This window comes from Pogoniulus pusillus, chromosome 6 (assembly GCF_015220805.1).
Source record: "Pogoniulus pusillus isolate bPogPus1 chromosome 6, bPogPus1.pri, whole genome shotgun sequence".
NCBI lineage: Eukaryota > Metazoa > Chordata > Aves > Piciformes > Lybiidae > Pogoniulus > Pogoniulus pusillus.
In genome coordinates, this window is record NC_087269.1 from 41,468,869 (window position 1) to 41,475,788 (window position 6,920).

At 53.4% G+C, this 6,920-nt stretch overlaps 1 protein-coding gene across 15 annotated transcripts in view; it reads left to right on the forward strand.

The window, feature by feature from the left end:
- JAKMIP3 (Janus kinase and microtubule interacting protein 3) overlaps nucleotides 1–6,920 on the forward strand; it is a 118,753-nt gene that overhangs the window by 108,542 nt on the left and 3,291 nt on the right. The window lies entirely within an intron of this gene.

The window sequence follows — 6,920 nt, forward strand, 5'->3', positions numbered from 1 at the left end:
GGCTCAGCAGCTGCCTTCAACCCAGAGGATCCCACCCAGGGGCTCCTCATTAGGGTGGAGATGGAGGTTGACATCTTGCCCCTACCTTGCCCTTGGGCTGTCTTTCCTCCAGGAGCAGGCTGAGCTGTGGTGGGGGTGTCAGGCTGAGTTTTCTGCTCTGGCTCCTCATTTACAGCTCAACTGGGTTCTCCCCCTCCTTGGGGACCCCTCCGCAGGGAATGTCACCTATTAGCGCCGCAGCAGAGCTCATTTCTGCGACCTGCTGACCTGTAACAGGAAAGGAGCCCCCTGAGCACTCAGCTTCTTGACAGGCTGCCATGGATTTATGGTTTTTCCATCTCTCTGCTTCAATTATTCATCTCCACTGCGCCTCAGAGCCGATGCAGCACGGAGAAGCTGAGCCAGCAGACCTTTCTGTTCCCTGCTATGCTGGGTAACCATGATCTTCAAGCTCTACAGAAGACTTGTGCCTCACCACTTGTTGGAGAGCAGCTTGCCCAGAGAAGTGGATGCCCCCTCCCTGAAGTGTTCAAGGCCAGGATGGAGGAGGCCATGAGCAACCTGGTCTAGCAGGAGGTGTCCCTGACCATGGCAGAAGGGTTAAAAAACAGTGATCTTTAAGACCCCTTCCAACCCAAACCATTTTGTTGTTCTTTGACTCCAGTGTTCTGTGACTTGGCTCTGAATTTAGTGTTGTCCACCCAGGTGGAAGGCACCACTGAAATTCCTTGTGAGCAGATCTGTGCAGGCATGATGGCCATGGTGGTCTTAGGTTGATGCTTGCATTTGATGATCTTAAAGGCCTTTTTCCAACCAAAACTGTTCTGTGATGCTTGAGGTCAGCCCCGGGGATGGGCAGCAGCAGGTGCCAGCCAGGTTCCTCACGTGCACATAGCTCTGGCTTCACTTACTGCTGCCATCAGAAGGCTTTATTTTCTAGAGGTTCATGTTTGAAAGTCCAAAGGTCTCTCCATGAGTAACTCTTTGGCTAGGCTGAGTGGTTCTGAACGGCTCCTTGGTGTGCAGTCATCACAGCAATGTCCCAGGGTAGATTCAGAGTTGACATTAGGAAGAAGCTCTTTATTGTGAGGGTGGTGAGGCACTGGAACAGGTTGCCCAGAGAAGTTGTGGACACCCTGGAAGCATTTAAGACCAGAATGAATGAGACTTCAAGCAGCCTGGTCCATGAGGCAACAGGCAGAGCTCACACCAGGAGGTCAGCATCTCTCTGGGTAGGGGTAATTGAACTGAAGTTGAGTTACCTCTGGTAGGGTGTTTGCAAATGTCCCCTCTCTAGAGGTGTCCAGGGTCGGGTTGGATGAGGCCTTGAGCAACCTGATCTAGTGGCAGGTGCCCTTGCCCGTGGCAGAGGGGTTGGAACTAAAGGAGGGAGCTGGGGTTGTTTAGCCTGGAGAAGAGGAGGCTCAGGGGGGACCTCATTGCTGCCTACAACTACCTGAAGGGAGGCTGTAGCCAGGTGGGGTTGGTCTCTTCTCCCAGGCAACCAGCAACAGAACAAGGGGACACAGTCTCAAGTTGTGCCAGGTCACCACTAAACTATACTCCTCAACACCACATCTCCACAGCTTTGAAATCCCTCCAGGCACGGAGGCTCTTCCACTGCCCAGCTTGTCCCAGCCCTTTGGCAGCCAAATGACTGTGGAGTCCTCAGCACAGCAGAGACATGGACCTGTTGGAGGAGGCCACAGCGAGGATGGGAGGGATGGAATCCTCTGCTGTGAGGACAGGCAGAGCTGGGCTTGAAGGCTCCAGGGAGACCTTCTGTTGGCCTTGTGCTTAACTGGGCTGATCAGAGAGCTGGGGACAGACTTCTGAGCAGGGCCTCTTGAGACAAGACAAGGAGTGAGGGTTTGAACTCCAAGAGGGGGATTCAGAGCAGAGAGAAGGGGCATTGTAGCCAGGTAGGGGGTGGCCTCTTCTCCCAGGCAACCAGCAATAGAACAAGGGGACACAGTCTCAAGTTGTGCCAGGGGAAGTACAGGCTGGATGTTAGGAGGAAGTTGTTGGCAGAGAGAGTGATTGGCATTGGAATGGGCTGCCCAGGGAGGTGGTGGAGTCACCATGCCTGGAGGTGTTCAAGAAGAGACTGGATGAGGCACTTAGTGCCATGGTCTGGTTGAGTGGCTAGGGCTGGACTGGATGATCTTGGAGGTCTCTTCCAACTTGGTTGATTCTATGATCTTTAAGGTCCCTTCCAACCCACCCCAGTCTGTGATGCTGTCGTTCTGTGGCTTGGCCATCAGTTTACTGTTATCCACCCCAGGGGAAGGGCCTGCTGCAGTACCTCAGTATGCTCCACACTGCTGATGCCAGGCACTCAGCTTTTCCCTGCATCTGGGCCTGTCTGTGGCATAAAACAGCGCATGGAAGAGAGCAGAAATAGTTAAAAACGAGCTGTGCTGGTTGTTAGTCCCTGTCTCAGCCTCCTGCCAGCGACGGGAAGCTCAGATCTAGGTCAGGCTCTGTGCAGGCAGCTTGCATTAGGGAGGCGATGCCTGAAATCCCAACCTGCCCTGACACAGCCTGGCCCCAGGCTCGCCCCAGCCCCGTGGAGATGCTGGAGAGCTTCGGGGGGGGTCCAGGGCCCCAGCAGCAGCAGCAGCACTTCAGATTCCAGGCCTATAAATATTGATGAAGTGGAATGCTTTTATGCTCCTGAATGGCTCTTCAGAGCAGTGTGTGCTCACCATGGGTGTCAAGATAGATGGGTAGGGTTGGGTGGTTTCCCTTCAGTTGTGCATTTGGCTACTTTGAGGGAGGAAAGAACCCCAAACTTTGGAGTATGGGCACGGTCTCCCCACCATAAACCCATAAACATTCACTGGGATTTCCAAAGATTGCTCTTCATTCTTAAACTGGTTTGGGTGGGAAGGGACCTTTAAAGATCACCTTGGGGTTATGGAGTCTCCCTCTCTGGAGGTACTCAAGACCTGCCTAGATCCAGTCCAGGTGATCCTGCTCTGGCAGGGGGGTTGGACTGCATGATCTTTTGAGGTCCTTTCCAGCCCCTCACATTCTGTGATGCTGTGATCTAGTCCAGTGCCCCTGCAGTGAGCACAGACATGTGCAAGTAGGGCAGGTTGCTCAGAGTCCTCTAACCTGACTTGGGATGGTTCCTGGAGTGTTTCCTCCATGCACAGAGGACCAGCTGGCAGTGCCACTGCGTGGCACCAGGCTGAGATGGACAGTGGCATGAGCCCAGACTCAGGAAAGGCATTCATCTAATGGCTGCTGGGGACCAAAGCCACCAACTCAGGTTGATTCTTTTAATTCCTGGCCATTTGGCCCTAAGCAGTACTCCTCTGGGCTAAAATGGACCATTTTAATCCCCAAAGTCACCATTTCCTGGGCTTTTCAGCAAGAGAAGCTGAGGGAGCTGGGTTTGTACAGCCTGGAGGCAAGGGGGCTGAGAGGAGACCTTCTGGCTCTCTACAACTCCCTGAAAGGAGCTTGGAGCCAACTGGAGGTCAGTGTCTTCCCCCAGGGGACAAGTTATAGGAGGGAAAGAGGTGGCCTCAAGTTGCCCCAGGGAAGGTTTAGTTTGGACATGAGGAACAACTTCTTCCCAAAAATGATTGTCATGTTCTGGCCCAGGCTGTCCAGGGCAGTGTTGAAGTCCTCATCCCCAGAGAGATGCTGAAGAACATGGTTTAGTGGTGACCTGGCAGTGCTGGGTTAGTTGGTTGACCCTGATGATCTTGGAGTTCTTTTCAACCTAAATAATTCTGTGACAGCCACCGAGGTTCCTGCCTGTGACACTGAGCACACCATGAAGAAAGCTCCCAGTGACATTCCCTGCAGGTTGCTGGGTGCCCAGACAAATCTTATTTCACATTTTCAGCCAGTTTCATCTTGTTTCAGCTGATGGATTAACTCCACTGCAGGTCAGGACATCACAAAGCATTAACTCAGGAGTTGAATCACTGCTGGGCTCAGCTCCTTTTTGGTATTCCCTCAGTGTTCCTCCATCCCTGGAGGTGTTCAGGAAAAGCCTGGATGAGGCAATGAGTGTGCCATGGTCTGGTTGACTGGCTAGGTCTGGGGATAGGTTGGACTGGATGAGCTTGGAGGTCTCTTCCAACCTGGTTGATTCTACAACTCTCCTCAGCAGCTGTCGGAGCTGCCTGTCCCATGGCATCTCAGCCATGCAGTCCTGAGGGCAGATGGCTCATCTGCTGAGTGTCACCCACTGCCACCAGCCACCTCATGTCCTGCCACAGTGGGGCCACAGGACAAGCCAGAGGGTGTGAAATGGGATTCAGAGCTCAGGGTGGGGTGTCTGAACAAACCCCCAGCAAATCCCCTTTAGCACAGCTTAGACCTGACCAAACCTAAACATTTACCTAAACATCTTCTTTGCCTGCAGCCCAGGTCATGGCTCACAAAGGCATCATTCCTTCTCCACATGGAATCATGGGATCGTTGTTTGGGTTGGAAAAGCCCTCTCAGATTGAGTCCAACCATCAACCCAGCACCAGCATGGCCATTAAACCGTGTCCCCAAGTGCCATGTCTACACATCTCTTGAACACCTCCAGGGATGGGGGTCTTCCACCTGCCCGAGCAGCCTCTTCCAATGCCTAACCACTCTTGAAGCAAAGAAGCATTTCCTAATGTCCAACATAAACCTCCCCTGGCACAATTTCAGGGCATTTCCTCTTGCTCTATCACCTGATACTAGGGAGAAGAGGCCAAGACCCACATCGTGTGAATCGTTGTCCAGCTCTGGGACCCCTAACGCAAGAAGAGCACAGAACCCTTAGAGCGGATCCAGAGGAGGCCACAAAGATGATCAGAGGTCTGGAGCACCTCTCCTACAAGGACAGGCTGAGGGAGATGTGGCCTGTAGAAGAGAGGGCTCCGGGGAGACCTTAGAGCAGAACTACAACATCTGAAGGGGACTTGCAGACAGGCTGGGGAGGGACTGTCTAGAAGGGCCTGAGAGGGGATGCTGAGCCTCTGCTCTCTTTCTGGTGAGACCTTATCTGGAGTAGCATCCACCTCTGGCACTCCCAGCACAAGAGAGACATGGACCTGATGAAACAGGTCCAAAGCAAGGCCACAAAGATGATCAGAGGGCTGGAGCACCTCTCCTACAAAGACAGGCTGAAAGAATTGGAGCTGTTCAGTCTGGAGAAGAGAAGGCTATGGGGAGACCTTAGAGCAGCATTGCAACATCTGAAGGGGACCTACAGGAAGGCTGGGGAGGGGCTGTTTAGAAGGGCCTGTGGTGACAGGAGAAGGGGCAGTGTTTGACATTGGAGCAGGAGAGATTTGGGCTGGACATCAGGAGGAACTTCTTCACAGTGAGGGTGGTAGAATATTGGAAGAGGCTGCCCAGGGATGTGGTTGGGGCCCCATGCCTGGAGACATTCAGGACCAGCCCTGATGTGTCCCTGGGCAGCCTGCTCTAGTTGGAGGTGTCGCTGCTGACTGCAGTGGGGTTGGACAAGATGAGCTTTGAGGGTCCCTTCTGACTCAGTTCAAACTGAATCTTTGCTGAGCTCCCACCCTGGGTTGTTCTCCCAGCAAAGCTGCAGTGCTTCAGGTGCAGGGAAAGGCTCAGGAGCACAAATGCTGGAGCTCCATCCATTACCAGGCTTGAAATCCCTTTTCTCTCCTATTTTTCCATCTGTCTGACAGATAACCTGTCTGGCAGATGATGGCACAGAGAGGGGATGGAGGCTTTGCTGCTCCTAAGATAAGCAGGCACCAGCCCTCCAGACAGAGCCCCAGACAGCACCCAGGTGACATTTGGAGTGGCAGGGGTGGTGATGCTCCATGAGCCTGCAACACCCTGCTCTGCTGTCACCTAAACATGTTGTGACTGCTGTACCCTGTGCCTGGCTGCTCTTTGGAGTGACTCACTCATACCTAAAGCAAGGTGGCATCTCAAAGATCCAGTGCTGGCTGCTCTCCATTTCTCCAAGTCCTGGATCCTTTTAGGAATTCTGTGTTAACAGAACCAGAGAGTCACAGATTGCATCACGCTGGGAGGGACCCTCAAAGCTCATCTTGCCCAACCCCACAGCACTCAGCAGGGACACCTCCAACCAGAGCAGGCTTTCCCAGGGCCACATCAAGTTTGACCTTGACTGTCTTCAAAGATGGGGCCTCGACCACATCCCTGGGAACCTATTCCAGTGTCTCACCACCCTCACTGTGAAGAACTTCCTCCTGGTGTCCAGCCTAAATCTCCCCTGCTCCAGTTTCAAACTACTGCCACCACAGGCCCTTCTAAACAGTCCCTCCTCAGTCTTCCCATAGGTTCCATTTAGAGGCTGAAATGTAGCTCTAAGGTCTCCCTAGAGCCTTCTCTTCTCCAGGCTGAACGACTCCAACTCTCTCAGCCTGGCCTCACAGCAGAAGGCTTCCAGCCCTTCTATCACTGCTATAGCCTCCTGCAGCCTTGCTCCAACAGGTCTCTCTCTCTCCTGTGCTGAGGACTCCAGAGCTGCCCCCAACACATCAGTTTGGATTTCAGCAGTTGAGCAGAGGGGCAGAACCATCTGCCATGGCCTGCTGGTCACCAGTCAGGCAGCCTTCCCTCTGTCAGCTCAGGAGGTGAGTGATGTGTGCCACAGCCTCTCCTTCCTCTGGCCTCTGGTAGGAGCATCATTTGTGAGCTCCTTGTAAGTAGCAGTTACCCAACAAATCGTGTGGTTGCTGCTTGCTGACTTCAGTCTTGGAGTGCTGTAGGTCATGGCTCATGCACTTGCTCTCTTTTGGGATCCCAACCTGTGTCACTTCCCAGCACATCCTGGGAATTCACTTGGGACCAGTGGCATGCTCCAAAGGGGAGGGTTGTGAGTGTTGTGGGGGAGTGGTGGTGAAGAGAGGGGGCCTCAGAAGTGGTGTGAAGATGGATGGGGCAATCTGTCCCTGCATCATTCCTCATTC